Genomic DNA, 26,341 nt, shown 5'->3' with positions numbered 1-26,341 from the left:
ACCTCCTCCTCCTTTTTAGCACTTCTACATGGTAGAGCTAAAACTGGGTTTCTGGAGGCACTCTAAGCTGGCTGCACTAACCACTGCCAGCAGCCTAGCTTCAGACGTTTGAATAGCTCACAAAAATCAGCTGGCTGCAAACAGGAAATACCCAAGGAATATTTAATGCCAGACTCCAGGAGAATTTAAGTGCTCGCAGAAAATCTGTAAATGGCTCTTCATTCTGGCTGGAATTGTAACCTTGGAAGGCAGTACAAAAAAGCCCCAAACAAATAACAAAAACCAAAACAGAACAAAAAAAAAAAACCCCAAAAAACAATGCCAGCACAACAGCATTGGTATCTGTGTCCTGAAGGCAACATTTGCCCACCAAAATAGTCATTATTAATGGTACAGACCACATAACTTAAAAGAAATATACTTTGACAGATTTTTGTAGAGTTTTGGCACAGAGGCTTTGTTCAAAAATAAATTTACCATGACAGATGTCCTCACACACTTCAAAATCCAACAGTTCCTACATGCAATTCCAACGATAAGGAGTGAAGAAGAAACAGTGTCAATCAAACCCTCTGTTCCAGCTATTGTAAAACTTGCACAGCATATGAATATCAGTTTCCTAGAGATCAGTTCCCAAACTCTATGCTGCAGGATTCCTGCCTCGTGCTCCTGGGGTCTCAGCTGGATTTCTTGTGCTCTTTGACACGTAGCTATTGGAAACAGTGCAAAATGAATGCAAAGCAGCTTATAAAATATTACCAGTGTCACACCCTTCTCTCTCTCTCTCTCCTTCCTGGGGTTTATGATGATATAAAATGCATAGCATGTGAATATCACAGTCCCACCTGGATCTCTATAGGTTCATAATATTTTTTCCCCTTTTCCCTTACCAGCACATTACAACACTCAATATTTTTCCTAGTGAAAACACAAGAAACTGACCATCAACATAGCAGGTAGTAATTTGAACATAAAAAATATTAAGACAGCAGGTAAATATTCAATTATAGACTTTTTTATTCTGTGAGTTATTAACTCAGTGATGAAACTCAAGGTGAAGGCTTAGCTGCCTTCATTGTGTGCTGAAGATTTGCAACAGTAAAATCTGAATCTCAATAAAAATAAACTGCTTTGGAGGGCTGAGAACAGATAACTGTTACAATACGTTTTTGATTCAGTTTTGGTTTAACCTCCACTTTACTTAGGCTGCTTTAATTCAATTTTTATTGAGAGAAAAATCATCTGAAGTGATGTTTGGTTAGGTTCGCTATTTCATAGTTGGGAAAAAAAAAGCAATGCCTAAATTCTCCAAACAGCTTATCCCTGGAGGCTGATCTCCTGCAGTTCATCCTCCTTCTGGGAGAAGTTCTGCAGGAGGTGTACTCACTTATTTAATATCTGAAAGAGTCTTTTAAGTGGTGTGGAAGACCATGATAAGACAGAAAACCTTTACTGAAAAAGCAGAGCATGATGCTTTTTCCAAAACCATCACATTTTCACTGTTTCCCACCTTTAATTTTTGTCCTCAACTTGCATGTGCTGCTTTTGAGGCTAAACTCTAAAATTTGGTTCTGCTGGATGCCCATGGCATGAAGAAGAACCAAGGGGTCACGTTCACCAACACTGCAAATACATGTGTGGTTTCCAATAATTCTCACATAATTTTACTTGGTTCCTCTTTCAGAGTGTTCATCAAAAGGATCAAAACCACACTATGAGCTTTCTGCCACTTGGTGTCTTGCAAGGTAGGGAGGTGAACTCCAGCCATTCCTAACAGCTGCTCTGATGGCACTCAGAATCCATGTGAAACCAAATCAAAGACACCTGACACTGGCAAACACCAGTGCCCCCAGGACAGCTCCCTGATCGATGGGCACAGAAACACGGCTTGTCTCTGCTGCAGTGCTTTGATTTGTGTGAGCTGTACAACAGGCAGCAGAGACAAGATGACAATGTGTCCCTGGTCTGCTTCAGCAGACCCTGGCAGCTTTCTTATTGATCTGGAATTAAATCTGAGCAGCGCTCCCTGCACTGCTGTTGTGAAGATGCAGACCTGCTGTCTAATGCAACACTCACCCCTCTACTCAGGTCTCAACTCTCTAGACATATTTTTTGTGAAATATAATGTTGTACTGAAAGAATTCCAAAAGCATTTTCAGAGACTGAGTAATAAATAGCATAAGTAATGCTATTTATTATGCATTTAATGCCACTTCATGCATTTACAGATCTAGGGGAACTTTTAGATTTCTCTTAGTTTGTACTCAGTATTTATGTGTGGGCATCTTGTCTGGTTTTAAAAGGCTTTATATGTAGATCAAGCTAAAAATGAATGAGAACAGCCAGTAGCACCTAAAAGGCAAAATACACCCCTCAGGTGTGCTGTACAGGAGGTTCCTTTTGCACATAAAACTCTGCACTTCTGCAGGACACTCCTGAAGATGAATGCCCTCATTTAAGAAACAGTGGGATGTGACTTGTGATCAATTAGCAAAAATCCTATGTGTACAACTGGCTGACACACCAGCTTATTTCACTGAACACTGAGCAAATTGAACCATTCCTCTGAATTTTCAGCTCCATTTAGCCTAGGCATTTATTAAACTAATCTCTAAGCCCCCTACCAATCATCTATGGAGATCTGCTTAAAAGGAGAGTATAAAATGAATTAATGATGCAAAGCTCACAACATTTCTTTTCTAAATTAGGCATATCTGGTACTTTATCTGTAAATATTACAGCACAGCAATTGTACCTCATTGACCTTTTCCATCTTGTCCCTGAAAGACAAGCAGAGTGGAGCTGTTGTAGCAGACAGGTCTGCACAACCTTTTAAGGACATTGCTCACTGCTTGGAGAAGAATCCATACCTGACTGATAACAGTTTGCTTTTTAGTCAGAAATGGCCACTTTTATCTTAGCAGAAAAGGATACATTTCATTAGGAAGAAGGTCACTCTTCCCAGTTACAAACATATAAATAAATAACAACAGAAAGCATCTTGCCCCTCGTCAAAAACCTTTTAGGCTTTGACTTTTAAGAGGCACAAAATGGACTGAAGGCAACTCACTCCTAATGAATATTGATGCCAGATAAACATCTTCAAAGTGCCCTTGAAAGCCTGCATAAATAGTTTAACTTAGTTTGGCTTTAGTTTTAATAAAACTGCTTATTAAAAAAAAAGGAAATCTGAAAACTACTCCAGACAGCACTTGTGGGAGGAATGACCTCTCAGACCATGTTTTCTGCATCACAGAGCCCCACAAAAGCTGATTCCAGATCCTGCAGCCTTTTCTATCTCTAAGTAACTGCAATCACTGAGGAAAGAAAGATTTGTTTATGAATGAGGGCAGAAAACAGCAACGATAAAATGAACAGGCACCACATTTCAGCTTCTGGCTGACACAAAGTGAAATTTACCTCTGTGTCTCACCTGGGAAGCTCCTTAGCTGCTCAAAATAGCAAATGACAGCAACATCTGGAGTTAGGGCATCCCTTCTTTATCAAATCTTAATCACATACCGTACTAAAAGATAACTTGATGGGGCCTAACCTTTTGGGTTACAAATATACCATATTTAAATGTACTGAGCAGAATATTTTAAGGGCAATTGTAATAGCTTGGTTGAGATATTCATGTCATTACATGAGATATCCATGTCATTACATGCTGTTATTCCACATTTTATCCAAACACAAGTTTGCTCATATCCACCATGGCAAAAGACAGCAGATAATACAGATTCTATACGTGACACCAACCAGAATCACAGAAAACACTTTCTGGCAGAGGAAATCAATGGGGAATCTGGAATGTCCTCCTGCTGGGCCTACACATGGTAATCCACTCAGTGAATGAAAAACTGGATTGTTTCACTGGAACAAACAGGGAGCAATGGGAACACAGAGCTGCAAAAGTTTTCATTTAATGAACTTGGTACACTAATCATGTTCCCATAACTCAGCCTGACAGGCTGACTTCCCACCTGAAAGAAGGCAGCTTCTTCAACCTGAAACCACCTACAGAGCCCACCACATGCTCACTGCTGCCTTTATTCCAGAGATATGGCATGCCTGGATACTGCTGGGGAACCAGCAGAGCACTGGAATAAAATCAGGCAATATGTCTTGAATCATGCTCCAGTGTGCTTGGGATTAGAAACACACCTTGAAAATGGGAAAGATGGCCAAGAAAAGTTACCACAAATCTGTCTTCAGGGTGATCTTCATTCAGCAGCAAAACTGACAGAGTCCAGTTTAAAAAGCTTCAGGGGAATTAAAGGGTGCTGATACAAAGACACACTACAAAAAGGTTAAGCCCAGCATGAAGCTTCTAAAAGCAAAAACAAGTATCTTTTTGTAAATATTTTTGTTGTTGTTGTTTGTACAGTCTGTACAGTTTGAACAGCTACCTAGAAAAGAAAGGTGGTACTATGCTTCACATAAAAAAAAAAACCAAAAAAAAACCCCAAAAAACTTGGTGAACTGAGCTAAACTTACAGAATATCAACATTTGAATATAAATTGTATTTGGCTATCAAATAAAATAATGGTGCTGTGAATTCCTTTCTCCAATTTGTGTTTAGCTTTACCAAAAGTTCAGGTTCATAACCTTCTCCTCAATGCCAAACCATTTTTCACTGACAAGTCACTTTCTTCCCATTAGAAAAGGACAGACAGAGGTGTCATGCCCTGAAATGAGATCAAAGCTCTGCAAATGTGAACTGGGGTGACTGGTTGCTCTTTCTATAACAGATACTATTCATAGTTCTAAAAAATTCTAAGTTCTCCTCTCTTTCTTGCCTGACTTCATTGTCTCCTGGTTTTTCAACCTTTATTTATGTACTCCAGGAGCTCTTGCTCTCTACAGCTCTGATTCAGGAAGTGTGTTTAAAATATACTCAAATTTAAGCACATACCTATATCCTAAGGGGCAAGGCGTATATTTAAGTGCTATTCTAGATGAATGCCTTTTTCCCTCCTCTCTACCATTTTTATCCCCTGGAGGGTCTTTACCAGGTAAAACACAGATCCAATTGTGTTAATCCCACTAATTTAGGATTTATTCAGACGGGATCAAGAAAATTCTAAACCCCCTGCTGCTTAAAAACTTCTGTCTTTTATCATGTTGCGACTGCAAATTAGTATTAAATGTAGATGAACTAAACAGGTATTTAATTTCTGGTCTTACACAGTTGGAAGAAAAAGGCAAGCAGGACTGAACTGTAGCTGTTCACAGAATAAAATTAAAAAGGAAGCCCCTTTTGATCTTAGCTCCTTAGAATCTGGAGAAATAAAGATCCATATTTGAAACATGAAGTGGTAAGAAATTGTAAAAAGCTGACAGCTCATTACTGCAAAACAGTAAGAAGTTCAGTGTGAAAAGCTACAAGGTAAGTGAAAATGCTTCCATAATTTAAAAAGAGTCAGGAGAAGGTGATAATTTTAAATGCAGCTATTTGCCAGCAATATTATCACTTTCTGAGATGTAACCACAATCTTGGAACCCTGACAGGCACATTAATGCAAACACTTGCTTTGAGAAATTGTTGGCTCATATTCTTATTTCATCATCTAATCATTACCTCACTGCTAAGGAAAATACTAACCCCCAGACAACTGCTTTGGTCCTCTGACATGAGTTCAATGCCACTTTCAACAGCTCCTCCTGTCCTTCCTGCTGAAGCAAAGGATACTCATCTACAAATGATGAGTCTGCATATTTTAAAGATGTTAATTTCTGTGTCTTTCTAAATTAATTAGGTTTTGTTTGTTTGTTCAAAAATAAGCAGCCTGAAACTTTGAAAAGTTTGGGTGTTTTTTTGTGTACATGCATTACTTGCATAGCTGGAATAAAAACACAGTCCAGTTTTGTGGTTCCTGAACTCACCCCTGATTTTCTATCCACTTTCTTAAGAGATTATTTCAATTTTTAGCCTCCCATTCAATGACAAAAATACCTCAGCTAGAAAACTCACAGTGGGACCTTCCCTTTAGCACAAGGGGCTGCTTTTCCCAGGCAGGGATGACCCTCAGCTGCCAAGCCTGCTGATATCCTGCTGTACAACAAATTCTAGCCTATAAAATTCCAAAGGAAGAAAGGTCAGTTCATAGGACAACCACTTAAAAAATGTTACTGCCTGAAAAGCTGCAACTTTAATCCTTCAATGCAATGCTCACTAAATATAAGCAGAGAAAGCACATAATAGAAAAAAAGCTGCTGTTACAGCTTTAACCAAAACATGATCTCCTGGAATCCCTGTAGCAATCCATGCTCACATTTTGCAAATGAAACAGTAACTATGAAAACAAGCTTGAAATAACGTATCTTAAATCAGCGTTTCCATTTCACTTAAGTGCTTGCACTTTGTTAAATGTCAGGGACAGAGCGTGGCCATTAACTGCAGCAACATCACAAGTGTACCCAGTAAAAACTCAGCTGTAATTGCTTGAGGAAAGGAATAAATTTCAGACCAAATACTTTACTTCAGACTGAAAAAAAAAAGGAAAGAAACAAAGACCTGTCAGATGACAGAAGAACAACAAGGCTTTTGAAATATTCATAGTGGATGTGAACTGTAACACTTTTTTGGGAAACAATATGTGGGGAAGCAACAGGGGGAGCTTTTAAAGATTACAGATTAAAATGAATTTTGATTGACTCTTCAGTTTAAAAGAAATAAAATTATTGCAAAGTATTTGCCAGATATATGTAAATCCATCTTTGGTTATTTTATTTATCTAACAGGGAGTAAAATTACAGTGGTCTGGATTAGTACCACAGCTGCACTCCCTCAGAGCATCAGTGACTTACAGATATGCCTTTTAATGCAGAACGCTCTTTTTAGTGTTGCAGAAAAAAAATACATGATTTCCTGAATTCTGTGGGAACTTTGGCTTCCTGAGGCACCATTTAGCTCATTCTCATAAATCTTCCCACCAAACACAGAAAGCTCAGGAAAATTCACTCTTACTTAATCAAACTTATAATATAAGGCTTTTTTAAAACAACATCCAAGCAGTTCAGCGGGGTCCCTACCCTTCACTGCTGCTTTCAGCTCTTGCTCTTTTTTTTTAATTTACATGTGAAACCACTGTGTCAAAAATAGAAGAGCACAAGTTACCTTTGCATGTGCTGCTATTCAGGCTTTAATCACATGGTATAAAAGACATACAACAGCACTGGCAGGCAACCATCAAAAAAACCAAACTCTTCCATTTATTCCCCTTTTGCCCTCCCTGTAAGCACCAGCTCAGGGCAGGTAGGATGATCAATAATTGATCAATAATGCAGGAGGGGTGGGTGGCACGTGGCTCAGCTGAGCGCTGTCCAAGAGCCCTTCCAGCAGCGCAGGATGCTCATGGCTGTGGGTCGGCATGGGTCAGCATTTCCATCACAAAACCCCATTGTTCCTCACTTGTAGTTCAAACAAGTGGCCAGATCTCGACTTTGAATTTGCAGGAGTGAGGCTGGATTAGGAAAGAAATTTATGGCAGCCAGCTGAGAGTGCTGCTCAGCAATTCAAAAGCACACTGCAGTGCGAGCGGAGAAAACGTGTGAGAGCTTCAGAGAGCTCTTTTCCTTTCAGAGGGTTCAAACTGATTTTGCTCAAAACAATGACAGAGCCCATGAGCCAGTGGCAGCCTCCTGAGCACAGCTCAGTGCTGCAAGAGATGCACAAGAACAAATTTCCAGTGCTACATTTAATCCTCCCTAAATTAGGCACAAAGCAGAGTCTGTAGCCTTGCTGTGCTTCTCAAATCCCTTCAATAAAAAGGTAATCTAGAACTCATTATGAACAATACCCAAAACAAAGAGAGGCCATGAAAAGAAAGAAAAAGAGACATTTCTTCCCATGTCCAATGGTTCTCAAGGGAATTTCCATGTGAGTACATGTAAGACTATATGCCATTTGCAATAGTGAAAGTATCCTATTAGCCCTTGGGAAGCCCTGTTGGGACTTCAAACAGCAGATTTTCAAGTTACATGCAAGCATCACTGTACAAAGGCTAAAGCTATCTAGAAGAATTGTCATATTCCATGATTTTCATATTCCCATTTCACTTAGTAATATCAAGGATTGCTCTATGAAAACTGTGGAGAAAAACAGCAAAGAAAATGCAATTCATTTGTTTATGCTAAACATTTGTTTATGGTTTTTTTCTCCTTCTCACTCCAAAAAAAAGTTTCCTGAAAACCTTGGACAGAGCCAAAGCTTTCATTGTTCAGTATCAATGACTGAACAAATTTTCCTTTAGAACATCATGTTCACAAAGAAGGAACCTGATTATTTATTCCACACTTCTCCTCTGCTCACACACCCCCCAAAACAGATTACAGTGCTTTTAGGAAGAGAAAATGTGGCTGTGTGAACAAAGAAAATATTGGTAAGTTACTACCCACAGATAGCCAAAGCCTATTTGTGAGCTTTGTGGATCCTTTTAAAAACATAATTTTAGCAAAGTAACTCTTCCAGAGGAAGGTTCACTTGTTAGAGTGAAAGGAGTCACCTGCAAAAATACTAAAAATAGGTTTTCTCTCTTGAATTCAAGGCATTACACAGCTTTCCCTGTTATCTCAGTCACGATTAACTTAGAGATATGCTTAAAACCGAAATATTTCTACAGGAAAAAGAAAGGGAAAAGGAGCAGCAGACAGACATTCTATGAACCAGGGAGAAAACAGCTGCAAAAGGGACCAGCAGAAGTTATGATGCAAGGCACAGCATCCTCACTGAGGCCTGATGGAGCTCCTTCCTCTTTCTACCCCTATGTGAGCCCATCGTGTTTTTGGGCATCACAACCAGAAACTAAATTGCAACTGCAGTGCTCCCACCACAATGGGGAACATTAGCTCCTTTGTGGGGATGGAATACTCAGGGCCAAAAAAAAGTCACCAAAACCATCTGTAGAATATGGGAAGGGGATTTGGTAGAGCTGCTCAAGCCCTTGACAATAAAGCACTTTTCTTCTGAAACAACAGCAGCTTGGCCATTAGCATTTCAGCACAAGATAAAACCGGGTAATTCTGTGCCATTCTGGGAGTGAAAGACAGCAGGGCTTGGCAGGGCTTTTTCTGACTCAGCCTAGTTAATACCAGCAGTGGGAAGGGATTCAAGTGTTTGCCTTCCAGTGATTTTGCTGGCAGAAACGTTGGCATTTTTGCCAAGCTCTAGATGCAGAGAAAGGCAGGAAGACAACTTCCTGCCTTAAAGCTGCCCCATCCCAGCCTCAGGTGTATGAATTCCACAGGAACTCACTGGAAGTAGGAGCAATAAACACTGAGAAAGACAAAACAAATAGGTCTTGCTTCATCTCTACCTTAGACACTCTTAAATTTGTCATTAGAATTTTTTGCTATGGATTTCCTTCTTCTTTTTTTTTATTATTAGAATGACAATGAGGCAATTGAAATTAAATATTTAATGCCATGCTGGTCTGCTTTTGAATGGACTTCATAGCTTCACTCCACGTAGGAAATCAATAAAATGTCTAAACAACCTCTACAGATGCATATAACCAAAATAAAATACTGAGAATAGTTCTTAAAAAATTCTTTGCAGAGTAAAATAAATAAATCCATTTGAAGAACATTCCTCACCTATTTTAACAAAGACAGGCTGATATTTGGAGGGTGTGGATTCAGCCCTGAGTAGCTGTGAGAAACAAGGTGGGGATAAAATTCTTCTGTCACATAACTCTCAAGCCATCAGAGATTTTCTCCAACCTCATTTCTGGTTTTATTCAAGGATTTGAATCAGCCTTATAAAATATCTTCAAACTGGTGTAATCAATGACTTCATACCAGAATTATGCACTGCATTCACACCAACGCTCCTGCAAACCACTGAAGACTAAGAAGAGGTGCAGAATCGATGCGTACAAGCAGTGAAACCTGAACGCTTTGATTTTTCACGTTCCTGACTGATGAGGCTTTGGGCAATCCAGTTTATCTGTAAAAAGAAACCAGCTGGCAGCCAGAAAACCCCTGGGTTTTGCACTTGAGTCCCTCCTTCCTCATCCATAGGCGCCACAGTCCAAGAGGTAACCTGGAGGCTGCCTGTGGATGGGCAGGATGTCTCCTTCTCCCTGCAGCCAGGAGGCCCCCAGAGGGATAGAAAAAGGGTTAGGGATGGCTCTGTGTCCCAGAAAAGGGAGGGAGACCAAAGGCAGCCAAGGCTGACGCAAAAGGGACAGAAAGGACAACAAACACCCCAGCACAATGTGGTGCCTGCTTTGCTTTGCTCTATTTTAGAACATTCCCTGCTCAGAAATGGGTACAAAACCCACATCACAGGTCAGATCGAAGAAGATAGAACAGGTACTAAAAAAAACCTCCTGTAAAGCACCAGGTAACAGCAAGCCAAGTTTCACCAAACTGCCTAAACATGAACCAGAGCCCATAAAAACAGGCAGAGCCAAACAGACCAGGATGTTCTCGCTGGACACAGATGTCAGTCCCAAAGCAGATTTTCAGGCTGTGGCACCACATCACAAGTGTAGTGTATTTTCCTATTATTTGTCACAGAAATCTTTGGAAGTGTCCTGCTGATCCCCTCCCTGTGAGTGGCACACCAAGGCCTGAGCCCAGCAGTTCCTGACATTTATTTCCTCCCCTATCATTCCTCCTCCATGATTTCCATTGGGAATTGCAGTGTGGTTGCTCATGGAGGATTTGCTGACTCCTCTTTTTCTTTTTTAATATCTCAAGGCCCCAGTAAGCCTAGTTCCGAATTCATAGAAGCTGGAGATGGAAAAGCCCTAGGTCATGCAGGCCTTTGCTTCCCCTCCCTCCTTCCTTCCCCATTTGTCCAGTTTGTGATTGTTTCCTCCAATTCTGTAGGAAATGTATTTCTTCCCTTCTGATTGATCCACAGTATGAAATCAAGCACAGATAATTAATGACACATTTTCAATCAATGCTCAGCACACTGCCTTACCCATAACTCCAGCTCCCACACCAGCAAACAGCCAACTGAATTCATTTACAAAGCAAACAATAACGCTGCTCACCAGCTCCTTAAATTACTTCTGGAGGCCTTGAAACATTTTCTGTAACTCAGAATTTGGCATTCTGAGGATAAGGTTACTTTTTCCCACTGATACTCTTTGATTTCTACTAATTTTCTGCTACATGTTTTATTCAGTTCCATTTGCAATTTAGTTACCACAGAAAAAGAGCAGTCTTGGGGTCTGGATTATATTTTTTTCCCTCTTCTCCTCAGTTTCTACCAACAAACCTGGCTGTGTTGTAGTAGCAAGGGAGAATAAAAACTATGTCTAAGCAATGAATAATATCTGAGGAAAAGGATCTAAGCAAGAGTTTCACTTAACAAAACTCTCATCTGGCATTTTGTTTTAAATATTTTTTTAAAGGTCAACTACTCTTGAAGGACTTTAAAGGTTGAGCAGGAAGATCTCGGTATCTGAACAAAATATAATCTCCACAAGGCAGTAAAGCAGTGCAAAAATGTTGTGGATGGGGAGTTTGACAAATTACAAGGTCAATAATTATCATACTTCGCCTCCTTCTTTTCTGCACTTGCTAGTTACACTCCAGATCACAAAAAGCACACAAGTTTTCTCATGTTTGTGTTGCTGCTCCACACACAGTCACCCCCACCCCATACATCAGGAATACCAAAGCCATAGTACATTTCTGTCTGCCAAAGGTACCCCCAGCTTTCTTGAAAGAGGCAGCTTTTCCTCTCAGAGGTAGAACAGAGCAACTGCAAAATGAGGCAAACCAGCAACCTCTACCTGTGCCCTGTGATTTCAGCAGGCTGTGCTCAGTGAAGGCATTGCCTGGTGACCCCAGAAGACCCAAACTTCCTTCAACTCATTCTTCCATGTCCAACCACGTGTGCCCAGGCCCTGCTTATGGCCATAGAGAAGCTTTTCAGTGGTTTGGGCAATTTTCATTGCAGCCTTGGGGAAGCATTCATTAGTGCTGACCTTGAGCTGTTAATGACTGCAGCTAATGGGGAATCCACAATTATCCTTCCACTCCTTGTCTCTCTCCCACAATTTGCTCTGACAGCCTTTGCCTCCACACCAGTAAACCTAACTCTCAGGCAGCAAAAAAGCAAAAAGGTGAAGTGAAGGATATGAAAGAGTTTAAAGATTTCATACCCACCTCATCCTCTCTCCCATTTCACCTTCCATTCATTCTGCAGTTTCATCTTCTGAGGAAATGAAGATGACTTGGGGAAGCTCCTCATGGTCCAGCACCCTGAGGGACTCCACAAGGAACCAGAATGCTCTGGAGAAGGCATCTTTCATTCTCTGCTCAATTTCTTTCATCTATGAACTCATTAATCCCCATGAGATAAAATTAGTGTAAAACAAATCACAACACAACAGGGGGAAGGCAACAGCAGGGTGGCTGACTGTAGATTCAGGGACCAGCTCCTGTAATGTTGGGAAAAGGCCTCTCCTCAACCGTTCTCTTAGGATAATCCCCAAAAGAAGCACCTCCCTTTGTTAACTTGTCTGCTTTTTACCGACTGTGTCCTCTACTGCACCCTTTATATCTCCAAAGGAGAAACAGCCAACAGTAAATTTGGGTTGTATTCAAAATTTACCCAAAAAGACTGAAAGAAGAACAAATATTGACTCACCTATCTCTTGGTCATATTTCTAAGCAAAAAAAGTGCTGTGTGTATAGTTTTGTATACACACCAGTGACAGGTTAAGAAAAAATAAAAATCTTATTTACAATCACATTAATAAACTACTTTGATACCTCAGAGATATCCTGAATGCATCTTAATCACCCTTGCATACATCAACAAATTTCCTCACTTTTTTTAAGTGTTTTTTGTTTTGTTTTGTTTTGTTTTTTTTGTTTGGTTGTTTTGGGGGGGTTTTTGGTGTTTTTTTGTTTGTTTGTTTTGGTCAATGTAATCTGTGGATGAAAGTTCCTATGCAGTTCAGATTATCATAAATTCCATTTGCCCACCTGGTAAAACCAAAGATACATGCACTGTGTGCAGACACTCTGAGCAAAGTCCTGCCTTGGAAACAACTGAGACCAGTATAGGATGATAGCCATTGCTTTTTAAGTGCTACTGAAAAAAACAGCTGAAATTCAACTATTTCTTACAGCTACCACTATGTCCTCAATCCCTGCAAAGACAGACCAAATTTTATGAGCTGCACTTTGTCTTTTGATTTTTTTTCTTCTGAGAATCTCCCAGTAAAGGCTTTTGAAGCCCCAAATATTTGGAAGTGCAGCCTGTGCTGGGCTAATCAAGGCAAGTGCTTATTTATAACATCCCTGCTTGACTCAGTAATCTCCCCCCTTTTCTTTATATGTGGGACCTGAAACTGTGGGTCTTTAGTTTTTAATACACCATGAAACCAGGACCTGATCTCTGCCCATTATACACGGGGTCATTTCTGACACACATTCTCTTTTTGATGAATTCAATCCATGTTACAGCTCTCAAGAGATTAACTGCTGTTACAGCACAATCACACAACTAAGGCTTACTTTGACTCCTGAAAAGTTTCGGAGTTTCGGGGTTTTTTTTTTTTTGCCTCTCTTTCTTTGTTTAGGTAGGGTTTTTCATTCCTTTCTTTGTTAAAAAAGTTGTGGGAGAAAGGAATAAGAAGCACTCAAACTATTAATTGATGGTAATTGTTCTTATTTCATAAGCCTGCAAATCCTCTTTTTCTTCCATATAATAAAAGCCTTTCAGATCCTCTGAGCAAAAAATGTACTGGATTAACTTCTATTATGCAGCTCAGAAATCTCCAGGCCAGAAGAGGTGACATTAGCTTCCACAAGAAAGGCCTCACTGCAGTAATTTATGGTTATTCACAAGGGGAAACTTTGCAAAACCTTCCAAAAAATGCAAGCATGGCAGCAGCTCCTGCTGGGATCAGGAGTATCACTTGCAGCACTGCTTTAACCACAATTTCACCTCCACACTTGTTGATGCATAAATCTTTCATTATCGCTGGGAATAACTGAATGACACCTGGGAACAGCACTGGAGATGAAAAAACACCCTACAGACTGTCACATTTCCTCAAAACAGATGAATTTGAGAGGTTTATCCAAACCATTATGGTTAAATATACTCATTTTATGTTCAGAGCATTCTTGAAATGGAATAAGAGATAAAATTGTCCCTGCCCTGCAGTTAATCACCATAGTTCTGTAATTAATATGGTCTGAATATTTCACTAGTGACCATATACAGAGAAATCATTGCAAAAATCCTGGTTATTTAAATTCCTCTCACTCCTTAGCATAGTTTATTTAAAATATCATACATTTCTGTTTTCAGGAATATATGACAAACATTCAGTAAAAATCAAAGGGTGTCACAATTTAAGTGTCAGCCATAAACCTTTGGAAATAAGGGACCAAAATGAAAAAAAAAAATATTATATATTTTATGCATTTTGTTTCCCAACTATAGCTCTTGGACTACTTCTAAGATACTCTGTGAAATTTAAGTATCAAGTATTTAGTTCCAGTAAAATTTCAAATGCACAGATTTATATTTGCCATGTTTTTTTATAGCTGAATCAGTGTTTAGGGTGCAACATACTAGAAAATACTTCACACTGATATTCTAAAAAATGCTACTTATGGTTTTTATGCAACTGCTCTGGCAAAGGTAAAATATCTTTGTTCACAGCTTTGCTCCAACTAACCTACCTTCCTTCAACAGAAAGGAAATCCCTCAACTTTTTTAGAGAGATTTTGCGTGTGCATACATATAAATATTTACATACGTGCAATCACACACATGCACACAAAAATATTATTTTGGCAACTAAAGAGAATTTTGAAGGGATGCTACATGAGACTACTTCTCTGCTTTTCTCACTCCGGCGAGATTCTTAAATAAATAACCAAATGCAGTGTAGTGTGAGGACAGGAGAGATATTTAATAATGCACTCATTTGTTCTGAGCCTTCAAAGGTTCAGTGACCTTCAAAGCTGATCAGGTGGGGCTGTGGTTGGATTCCCACCAGCCACAGCTCCAATAATGAAAGCCCAGCATCACTCTGAGTGAGAGCTACTCTTCCCACTTCAATTTGGATCACAAATACACTCTGGAACTCTGCTGCTAAAATCACTGAGTCATTGCACTATTACAGTTGAAAAAGGGTTAAAATTAATCTCATAACAGTAATGCACTGGAGTTATTGTTTCTATCAATTCCTTCTCTCACAACAAAAACAGAGAGATGTTTAATTTCTCCCATGTTCCCTTTTGAAAGGAGCAGTTAACAGAAAATTATCTCCCTACCATATAAAAATTGATATGAAGGGGACTTTCATTTTTTTTAGACAACAGATTCAAATTTATGATGTATTCCTCCAAAACTACTTCAAATCCCTGAGCATTAAGGGGGTCCTTTGAACTGCTGCATGAGCCACATGCTCATTTTTTCCCATGAAAGAGGTTGTAGCTTGCATGGGATAGAAGTGAGCACTCCCCAGCATCCCAGAGACCAAAATCAGGTACCAAAAATTAACTCAAATAACTCACTGAGATGTCCAAGTCCCACCAATATATTTAAAAAGCTGTCAAATTTCCTTCCTCAACCTGCAGCACCAGAAGAAGACCTTGCCCCAAAACCCTGACCCTCTGCCTATATTGGGATGTTCCACACCTTAAAAGCTGAGCTGGAGAGGGACACCCAGGAGAGACCTATTAGCACCTCCACAGCTCAGGCCACTCTGCTTGATTACACATTCATTGAAATTAATTAATTTTTAATTTCCCACTAACCTCAGCTATTATAAATCAAGTCAACCAGGCCAGGGAAACGTTCACTGAAATATGAAACTGTCTGTGGAAGAAGTGCTTGAGCAGAAGTTCAACTTCAGCAATCTGTCACTTGAGAGACAAGAACAAAGCAAATTACTCTGCACAGAAATTATTAGAAAATAGTGCCTTGATTAGTTATGCTGTTTCAGAAAGGGCACAAAAAGAAAAAGATGCTATACCAGTACTGAGCTCTGTAAGTCTGGATCTGGTATTCCAGCTAGTTGAATGGTTTAACCATCTGGAAAATCCATTTCTTATTTAATTTAACCATTTGGAATTTTTTGTTTGTTTAAAAATGAAGGAGTAAAACTCATTTTACACAATAAAAACAATGAAAAATAATATACAATATTACTGTATCTGTATCTATGAAAGAAAAATCTAGTCTCCTCGTAGATGTTTCTCTCACTGTCCTCAGACTTCTCTGCTATAGCTCCAGGGAAAAGCAAAAATCTCACTCTGACATATTGGCAGGTTTGATAAAGACTCACTTGATATCCTCCTTCCTGCCTCCTGGTGCTTGATTAGCATGAGAGTCATTTATCAAACACATTTATCCAGCAGGAGCAGGTTTCAGTTCCACCAAAATCAAGGCTCTTGCGAGATCCACAACCTTCAGTCATCAGAAAAGATGGGGATGGGAGGAGACCCTTTGGTCTCCAGTTTTAAAGTTCAGATTTATTATGTTGGAAGTATGAATTCACACCTGGGTTAGACTCCACTGGTTTAAATGGAAGAGTAACTCACATAATAAACCTGAGCTGGTTCAGTATTGCCCTATTAATATTCATATATTGGGCCCCACCAGTGGCTAGTATAAGAACCATGGCACTGAACACGTAAAATTCCAGTTAATTTTAGAGACAAACTGGGACTTGACACCTCTGGTGCTACTTTTCTTTCTCTACTCAACACCCATTTTGCATTTACATCTGCTTACTCTCAATGCCACTTTGAAGCAAAGCTATTTTTCTTCTTCATGGATAATATTTCATAGCCAATACCTTTACAAGTGTAACAACTACTACAAGATGTATTTCATAAAATAAGAGCAGACATCCACAGAGATTCTATTGTTACTTGAAACTATTGTTGTAACTGCCTGTGCCTGAAAAGAGTACAGCAAGAAGACAAATGGGTTTTGATGCTTCCTCAGAATATTTCCCTTCACTCCAGGTATTTGTGGTAAAGGGACTTCTTGAGCCAGAGAAGGTGCCTTTGTATTTAATAATCTTTGACAGCATTCTCAGCATGTCCAGTGTCTCAAGGCTGCCAGCACTACACCTTAAAGTGCAATTAGACAACAATTAGTCAGGTTTAAGTAAGGAAATAACTACAAATGTCCTCTAAAAATGTGAGGATAAAACCATTATCTCACACCCTAACATATTGTGGATAACTTACATTAGTTGGTAGTATAGGAAGTAGGAGGAGTACATCCTTAATCCTGGTACTCTTAGGATAGAAATGGGAATGGAAAGGTGGGAGTTTTCTCTTTCCCAGGAGATAAAACTCATACCTCAAGACTTTGTTGGCACTAGTAGTTAATTTAAAAGTTGACACCTTTACTAATGGAATAATGATGCCAATTTAAAACTATGATAACTTTAGGAACAGGGAAGTCATCCCTGCTTGAATTTGGCTCCCATTCCTTTTTGGACAGAGATGGTTTCAGTAGGAGCATTCAATAGTTAAACAGGACAGGCATTTCTTTTCCAAAACCAGAGTGACTTCAAAGCTACTCAGACATGCAAGATTAGAACCTGATTGGAAAATCCTTCACCAAACAATTTTTTGTTTAAAAGTACAGGTCCATCAAGACTGAAATCCCTCCTCAAAAGTGACAGGATGTGTGCCTGTGCATAAATATCTGGGTGACTGAGAAAGTCAATGAACCACCTATGCTGGAGCACACACATCCATGAATGTCATCCTAAAAAATCAGGTTATTGGAAGTTTACCACCTGGTATTTCAAAAATGCTAATTTTTTGTAGTGTGTTTAAATTACCAAAAAACCCCAAGCAACCAACCAACAAATCAAACTAAACCCAAAATCTAGAGATATGGAATAACTTTCCCTACATCCTCTTTGATAGTACTTTATGATACACGGCCTATTTTTTATTTTCAAATATATTTTATTTTATTCTGTTTCCTATTGAATAGCTCGTTTTACTTTGGTAAAGATCTTTGAGAAATTTGATTTGGAACTTAAAATTTTAAAACCAAAGCACAGTGAATGTGTCTGCAGAAACACAGAATGTGGGAGCCTTCACTAAACTTCTTTCTTAAGGATAATCATGAGAAATAGCACCCATTATATTCTTACATCAATATTTGAGCAAATAAAAGCCACTGGGAAGTTGAGTTATGAAAGTTAAAACTTATTCGGTGACCTAAAGGAAAACCATTTTAGGAACAGCAAAAGTCACCTCACTTCTCTTGCAAGGGGCTTCCTCATATGATCTCATCCATAGTGATGCTACATTTATTCTTTTTCATTGTGAAAGAAAAAACCAAACCAAACCCTCACTTCTGCTTTGTTTCATGCTAGCTCTTTTCCTCCCCTGAGAAGGTTTAAACACACATTATGAGCTTGGTCTAGCAATCACTCAGAGCAGAATTCTGACACAAGCCCACAAGAGTTTTGTCTGCACGAGGACCACAGGCTTGGCCTCTTGCGAATACTTTCATTAATACTGAAAGGCCCCTTTGTTTACTGCATGACCAGAACATGCATATGTGCCTATAAATGGGAGGCATTTATCATTCCCAAACAGTGATGAGGTGGCCACGGTTCATGAAGCAAGCAGAGAGATGAGACTCAAGAAATCTGAGTTCTGCTGCTCACAGATTTATGTGACCAAGCAACTGCAGCTTTTCCTATTTTAGTACTCTATTTGTAAAATGTAGATGATGTTTTATTGTGCTTCAGAGTGCTTTCAGATTAATGAATTAAATTCCCTGATTGATCATTAAACAAAGAGACTTCTTCGCAAACGCAATCATCAGCACGATGAAATATGAATGAGACACTCTCCACTGAGATGCAGGGGGAGCAGAAAATATCTCATTTAACAAAGCTAAAGTATTTCCATAACACAGAGCTGTGGCTTGGTCGATCTTCACTAAAAATACATTTTCAACAACCACCACCAGATTCTGTGGACCTTATATGGCAGGCAAATTTTACAAAGTAGAGACACAAAAGAGAAGACATAGAAATAACTTGAGCCCTTACAGAAGTTTAACCTTTTTAACCCTTTTGGGGTGCACTGTGCTAAGTACCCCAAATCCTTTGAGCTCACAGATGGCTCTGCTTTAGCAGCACCTGTCCAGTGCTGGTGCTGCCTGCCCTGTCCTGTGGTCACACTGGTGGCACCACTGTCCCCAGCCCTGTCCCCAGCATGCCTGGACTAAGGCAAGCTCAACTCAGACAGGGCAAGAGGGCAGCACATCATAAAATAGCTCCAAAATTGGGAAATGGCTTCTCTAGTCTGCAGCTATCAGGTCTGAAACACAGCAGATTGGCTGATTCTCTAACAGCGATCCTTTCAACTCACTTAAATCAGGAATAGGTTGAAGAAGGTCAGGAAGTAGTAATCAATACTATTCTCAGAGAGTCACCTTCCCCCAGAAAAGGCCCTGAGAGGTATTTATCAGAAATTCTACAAGTGAGGAGCATGAGCTACACCCAGACAGGTCCTGAGCTCAGCTGAATGCAGGTGATAAGAAAAGATCATAACAAGGGGGAAGAAAAAATAGGAGTATGGGTGAGCTATGCAACCACTGGACACTAAAAAAGAATAAAGAGATGGGGACTGGAGGGACACAGCTACAAACACAACTGCAGAGGACAACACTGAGCACCTCAGCTCAACAAATCTGCCAGGAACTGGCATCTGATTAAAACAAGTCATAATTCAGAATTAAAGAGAGTGAGCAAGAGGCTGCCACTTAAAAAGAGAACACTTCAGCTCTCATAAAAAATACATAACACTTATGAACTAAGATGACACAAACTATAAAGTATTTTTAAAAACCCACCCATTCAGATCATAGTAATTTACTGCATTATTTGAATAATTACTTTTAAGCTATAACTTAATTTTGAGCTTTATTCATGGAAAACCAGCCTAAGAAAAGCTAAAATTTAAGTATTCTAATCACAGTTCAGCTTAAGCCCAGCAAACAAACATTTTTTTTGGCTACAGACACAAGAGCTTCTAGGGGTTTTACATAATTCTAATACTTTATTTATGCACCAAGCTTTCTCTTCACTGCACATGCCTTGGTAGCTTGTTCTTCAAAACAGTTTTAAAACAGACCTCCTACATTTAAAACATCAATTATTATTTATGCCAACAAATCAATTCATCAATTCAATTAAATTCACCTGCATGCCTTTTTTTTTCTTTAATATATGTTTTTTTAGATTAAATGTGTAACTGTTATTCATTGCTTTTTGTTTTGTTATTTATTGATTACGTAACTAGCATCCATCAAAATTCTTCTATGTTCTGGCAAGTTTTGGCTTTATGGCCTGTGGACTGAGAGCCAGATTTCCCTGGTCACTAAACTGAGCTCCTGCCAGCCCCAGCGTGGGGTCACCCAGGCTGATGCAGCAGCTTCTGTTCAGGTTGAGGTGGAGCATCCCATGCTGGGCCAAGTGGCCTCTTCAGGCTTCACCCCCATGGTTTCCATATGTTTTCAAATAAATCTCCCTGTTCTGTGTTTCGCAAATTGCTCTCTCAAGGCATGCAAAGAGAACAGACCTCCAGTTCTTCTCTCTCTCTCTATATATCTATATCTGTACAGAGATATAGGTATGACAGAAAGAAAATATACTTCAAGGTCAAAAAACAAGGCAGAAAAAGACAGGTTTTCTCTTAAGGTATTGCATAGACTGATTTGAACCAGAAACCCAGACCCAAAGCCCTCAGGCATGCTGGAAGTTCAGTCCTGTGAATGCAGTAATTTATGCAAACTCCTAAATTACAGGGAATGAGCAAACCATTTGCAAACCATTTCCATATATTGCTAATTGGAGCATTTTTCATGCATTTAGCTGTAATGAAACTGGGACCACGAAGACTCCGTAAAATACAAACCCAAAAGCAATAAAAACAAAGCCTTCAGGTTATCATAATACTTCTGTAACAAAACATGTGTGGGCCACTGGTGAATATTTTTTGTAACTGATAAAAAACATTTATTTATTTTTTTTATAAAGCCTTGATGTACAAACATTGCATTAAATTTCTCAAGGGCAGGGCTGTATCCAGAATAATGAGAGTTGTAAAAACACCAGGGTGTACATGGCTTTCTACACTCTAACCTAAATTTGAGCTGGACAAAATTACATTTGAACACAGAAAATTATTGCAAATGCTTGCTGGTGAAGCTCAGCTGCTGCCTTTTTATTGTTTTGGGAGATACTATTTTTAGATTAAGTATGTGCTAAAGCATCTCTTTAATTACATATTTGTTTATTAAATTGATCTTTTGAAAGTTGGACTCTAGCTATTAGTCAAGTCACACAGCCAAATGCTTTTGTTTTCTAATTGTATAACATTCACCAGAATTAATAGCACACAAATGGTACATATTTCATTGAAATATTTCAAAGTCCATGTTGATGTTAGTTATAGAGGCTGGAATCTAAAAGAATCCCATTTGATTAATATTATTAGCACACCAACTGTCTTGTACTTTAAAATACAATACAAAGAAGTGATTTTGAGTTACTGACAAAGCTAAAAATCTTTGCTTGGTAAATTAGCTGAACGATTAATTCATAATTTTGCAAATTCCATGATCTGATTTGCATTTGATTTTGTATTTCACACATACAAAAATTTATTCACTAATGTATTGCATGCCTGACTGTAGAGAGATATGTTATTTAAGAGGAATCGCATTTTATCAAAAAGCCACACATTCTCATCCATCCAAGAGCTAACTGGCTGAAATTCTTGACTTCTTCCAATTAAACCAATGGGAACTTCACCACTGATTTCAATGACAGCACAAGCAGCAACCCTGACATGTGGTTAGAGACTTCACATCTAAAATGTAAAGACAAAAGAAACTACATCCTCCACCAGGCAGCCATTCCCTAATGTCCCACCTTCACAGGAGGCAAAAATCAAGCTCTGCTGATGAGGAAAGCATTCCTGCTCATTGGGGCCCCTGCCATTTTCAGCTGGCAGCTCTGGTGTGCCATCATCAGTCTCTGTCACTGCTTCCAGTGGCTCCCACTGCGAGCCAGCCACGAGCATCAATCCTGAGCCCGAGGGCTTGCCAGCTCTGAGCTGGGAGAGCTGCCTTCCCACTACGCACTGCCTCTTACACACAGGCAGGAAAAGCAGCCTGGGCAGGGCGCCTTGGGCCCATCACAGCGTGACAAGGTGAGGTGGAAAGGTATGTTAACAGCCATGAAGGGAGGGATGAATGCTCTGAGACTATGGATGGGTTCTGATGCAGAGAACCTGCTCCTGCTCCTCAGGGAAAAGCACCCCCAGTGCCACTGGTCATTTTTACTCATTTCTCTTAATTTCATTTCCTCCAGAATGAACAAGCCTTTATTTGTTAGGAAACCTTTCCCTGCCTCATAGTCAAAGCCCTGCAGGCACGCTTTTGATGACTCTCCAATGGGAATGCTTAATACATCTACCAACAGTTCTCTTCATAAATATCTTTTTTTTTTTTTGTTCAGTCTTTACACTAAATTGCAGTTGTCACATCTCTTCATGTGTTCAACTTGACATAAAGGGGACTCCTAATGTGAATTAGGACCTGGTGTGAATGATTCTGCTCACATCCAAGAGTCTCCAGTCAAGTACATCTCACTCCAAAAATCTTCACAATTACTGGTGGAAGGAAAAATGATACATTTTCTTTTTTCCCTCAAATAGAAGCCTTCTCAAATTACTGCAGGATGTGACTGTTATCCAAAACCAGTAAGTGTTTCTAAATTGTTTGCAGAGAGAATATATAACACTGTTTATTCCTCCAGTTGTTTCTAAGTCAACCTTTGGACACAGACAGATTTTCAAGTAATGGAAACAGTCTATAGAAAGTCAACAAACACATCATCAAACACCACAAAACAAAGTGAAATGCCCCAAAGCAGATTTACAATCTGCAAGGAAAGACCAAAAGTGTATCAAAACACAACACCTCTAAGATGTCAAGAGAATTTCCTAAGTCCTAACTCCCAGAAACTTTTTGCAAAGTTTCCCATGTGATCCCACAAAATCAGCTGAATCCCACAGCAAGATTATGAATGCATAACCTTGTGTTCACATGTGTTTGGGCAGGGGGGTTGAGAATCTGATAGACTTGACCAAACTGACCCAGGATAAAATCCCCTTCCTGCCACCTTCAAACTTCTAATCTAGCAAAAAGATGAATGCAGGAGACAAGAGCACAACACAGAATCCAATGTGCCTAAGAAAAATAACTCAGAGGAGCACAGAATCACAGAATCACTAAGGTTGGAGAAGACCTCCAGCATCATCCAGTCCAACCTTTGACCAAACACCATCCAGCCCAACCAAACCATGGCACTGCCCTGTCCAGGTGTTTCAGGAGCACTGCCAGGGATGGGGACTCTACCACCTTCCTGGGCAGCCCAGTCCAATGCCTGCTCACCTTTTCAGGGAAAAACTCTTCCTGAACCTTCCTGGGGCTGTCTCCTCTTGTCCTGCAGTTCCCTGGAGAAGAGGTCACACCTTGCCACAGCCTCCTTTCAGGTAGAGTAAAAGTCTCCCCTGAGCTTCTTTCCTCCAAACCATACAAAACCAAGAAAACACCTGTAGGTTGAATGACTGCAATCTGTGGAAGTCAGACAAGGAAGCTTCCCAGCAGATGGATAACTGACAAGCTACAAAATAATCCCTAATTATGAGAGAATTTGGGATCGAGGGCATGCTAGGTTTTAAGGCAGTCATTTAAACACACAGGCTCTGGAAAGTAATTATTGCACAGAAAAAAAACCAACGCATTCAATTCCAAAGAAGCCTCTAATCCATGTTTAAATAAGCTCTTTACTAAACAGGCTTGTGCCTGAACACCTGCTTTTACCACAGGATTTGGCAGTGCTTTGTGTATTTTTCAATTAAAGACTAGTATTTAACTTTTGGGGGGAAGCAGGGCCTACTTGTTCAGGGAAGAGATTAAAAATTAAAAGGTTAGGTTGTTATCACACTGCAGCTGTGGATCAGAGGCAAAACTCAAAATCAAATTGAGTGAAAACTCCTGTGAGCTGTGATATTGCCATCACATTTCAGATTTGCTGTGGATTAGAACAGATCAGGACCATGGCTTCAGTGTGAGGGCAAACAAGGATTAACTTTTACCCAGCCCAAAAAGCTCTGCTACCCTCTTCCTCCAAGCCTCTGAGGGATCCATCATCTGATACCTCCTCTCACCTTCCAGAAGTGGCCAAAGAAAGCAGGAGAAGAGGACTCTGAGCTCTGCTGCACACACACAGCTCCTCCCTGGCCACAGCAGCTGCTTGCCCATGAATATGGCATGAAGCAGCAGTTCCCAAAGGATGAGGATGATAAACTGCACCTCTGAGTCATCCCTACAAAGGGAAGCCATGGATGTGACCATGGTTTCTATGTCACATCACTGACAAGTGCTTTATTTCATGTCCCTCTACTAAGGACGTTGAAGAGCAGTGATAAATTCACTGGACAGAGGCTTTTCAAGCTCAAAAAAAAAACCCAAAAAAACCCAGTCCATTGAGTTCAGAACAAGGCACAGTCACTTGGCTTTCAAGTTCACAGAATCACAGAATTGCCAGGGTTGGAAACAACCTCTGGAGATCTCCCAGTCCACCCCCAAGTAATTTCCATAATTTGTGAGAAACTGCTAGGTACACACCCAAGAGCCTTTAGAAATTCAGTGACACAAAGAAAAATCAGAGAAAGATTATTAAAATGTTGGCCAGACAAAATTCAGAGAGACAATTTATGCCTTCCTCTGAGAGGAAGGCTCTTGAGAAAACAGCAAACCTTTTCTAGTGCAGCTTCATTTAGACAGGGGTCCCTGAAACACAGATATGTCACTATTTACTGCACCTCACATCAGCTTTAAATCTCTCAATGTAGCACTATCATTATGGCAATTCTAATATTATTATTTGCAGACCAATTCCATGTGAGACTGTGACAGAGACCCACCCAAACATGGACTTGAAGCAGTCACCACATTTTTTTCCCCAGAAACATGAATATCTTTAGTAATTGGGCACAGACTAAACTACCATAGAGATTTAAATCCTCCTTTAAAGACACCATTGACTCATACTCCTGTCTGAACTAAAATCAGTATTCCTTATCTCAGGAGAGCCTCTTACTTAGTAACTTTTTTGAGAATACTAATGTCAGCATTTAGGTTTAAGTGAAATAAGTATATTTTATTTATTATGGTGATTTTTTTTTCCCTCTGGTCTCTTTCCTCACATTGTCTTTCTTATTCCTACTCTCTTACAAAAATGCTTTTAGCTGTCTTCCACCATCTGCTGTGGCTGGTGTGGGCAGAGAAAAGATACAGAAGCTGATTCCCCTTTCACTGCTAATTTCACTGCCAGTTCACCCCCTCACACAGGGTGAGAAACAAGAATGGCATTGCTTGTTAAATGCCATACACACTTAAAAATTTCATGTTTTCCTAATTCCATCCTTTGCATTTACAAATACTCCTATGAGCTCGAGGTGAAAGCTCTGGACACTCAAAATCAAAAAAGCCAGAGACATTATACACTGCACAAAAGTAGCAGCTGAAGGAATGGTTGATTGATTAATGAAGATGAAGGTTCATTAGCTGTGGTTACCTGAGATTTCAAAGGAGCTACTTCAGCTACAATGTCCTGCTTCCCACCCAGCCTCCTCCTCCTCCTCCTCCGGCCCAGAATAACTCCACTTTTGCAGTAGCAGCAGTGATCTCATGCTCGTGGTTAAATACACCTTGACTCCACTTCAAGTCACAGTCCCCCAGCCCTGTTTCAGTTTTCCATTTTATCCTTTTGGGAGCAAAACCTGAAAATTCCTAGAACATATTTGAAGAGTAGCTTCTTAAAATAAACTGCCCAGAGCCATCATCTCAGTATTAGGATCACATTACCAAAATCAGGAAAAAAAAATCCTGTTAGACCTTCAGAGAGTTCAAGTTGTTCTGGCATCTAAAGAGGCACATTGCAGCAGCTGAAGATGCTCCTTTTAAATCTGAATTATATATTATTGAATAACTTGCTTGTATTTCGTTTTATAATACTAATAAGGAATACATTATGCCCTTCATTAGGAAAACAAAGGAGGAATTTTTACTTACTGGATTCTACACCATCTTAATATTAATGTGGCATTAAAAAATGCTACAGAAGACATTTATAAATAAAAAATTCTATATGCGCATACCTAAATCTCAGAATTACCTCTTACAGAGATAAAGGGGCTGGTCAGGTTAGGTCAAATTCTGCCTAAGTGACCTCTGTATAGGGTTGCAAAACATCAAAGAACAAGTTTCATATT

At 39.7% G+C, this 26,341-nt stretch overlaps 1 protein-coding gene across 2 annotated transcripts in view; it reads right to left on the bottom strand.

Moving 5' to 3' along the window:
• Window positions 1-26,341, bottom strand: part of EPHA3 (EPH receptor A3) — a 174,426-nt gene that overhangs the window by 86,215 nt on the left and 61,870 nt on the right. The gene's annotated exons all lie outside the window — the stretch shown is intronic.

Source organism: Ammospiza caudacuta, chromosome 2 (genome assembly GCF_027887145.1).
Source record: "Ammospiza caudacuta isolate bAmmCau1 chromosome 2, bAmmCau1.pri, whole genome shotgun sequence".
NCBI classification, from domain to species: domain Eukaryota; kingdom Metazoa; phylum Chordata; class Aves; order Passeriformes; family Passerellidae; genus Ammospiza; species Ammospiza caudacuta.
Note: the sequence above shows the minus strand (reverse complement) of the source record. Positions and strands in the feature narration are given on the sequence as shown.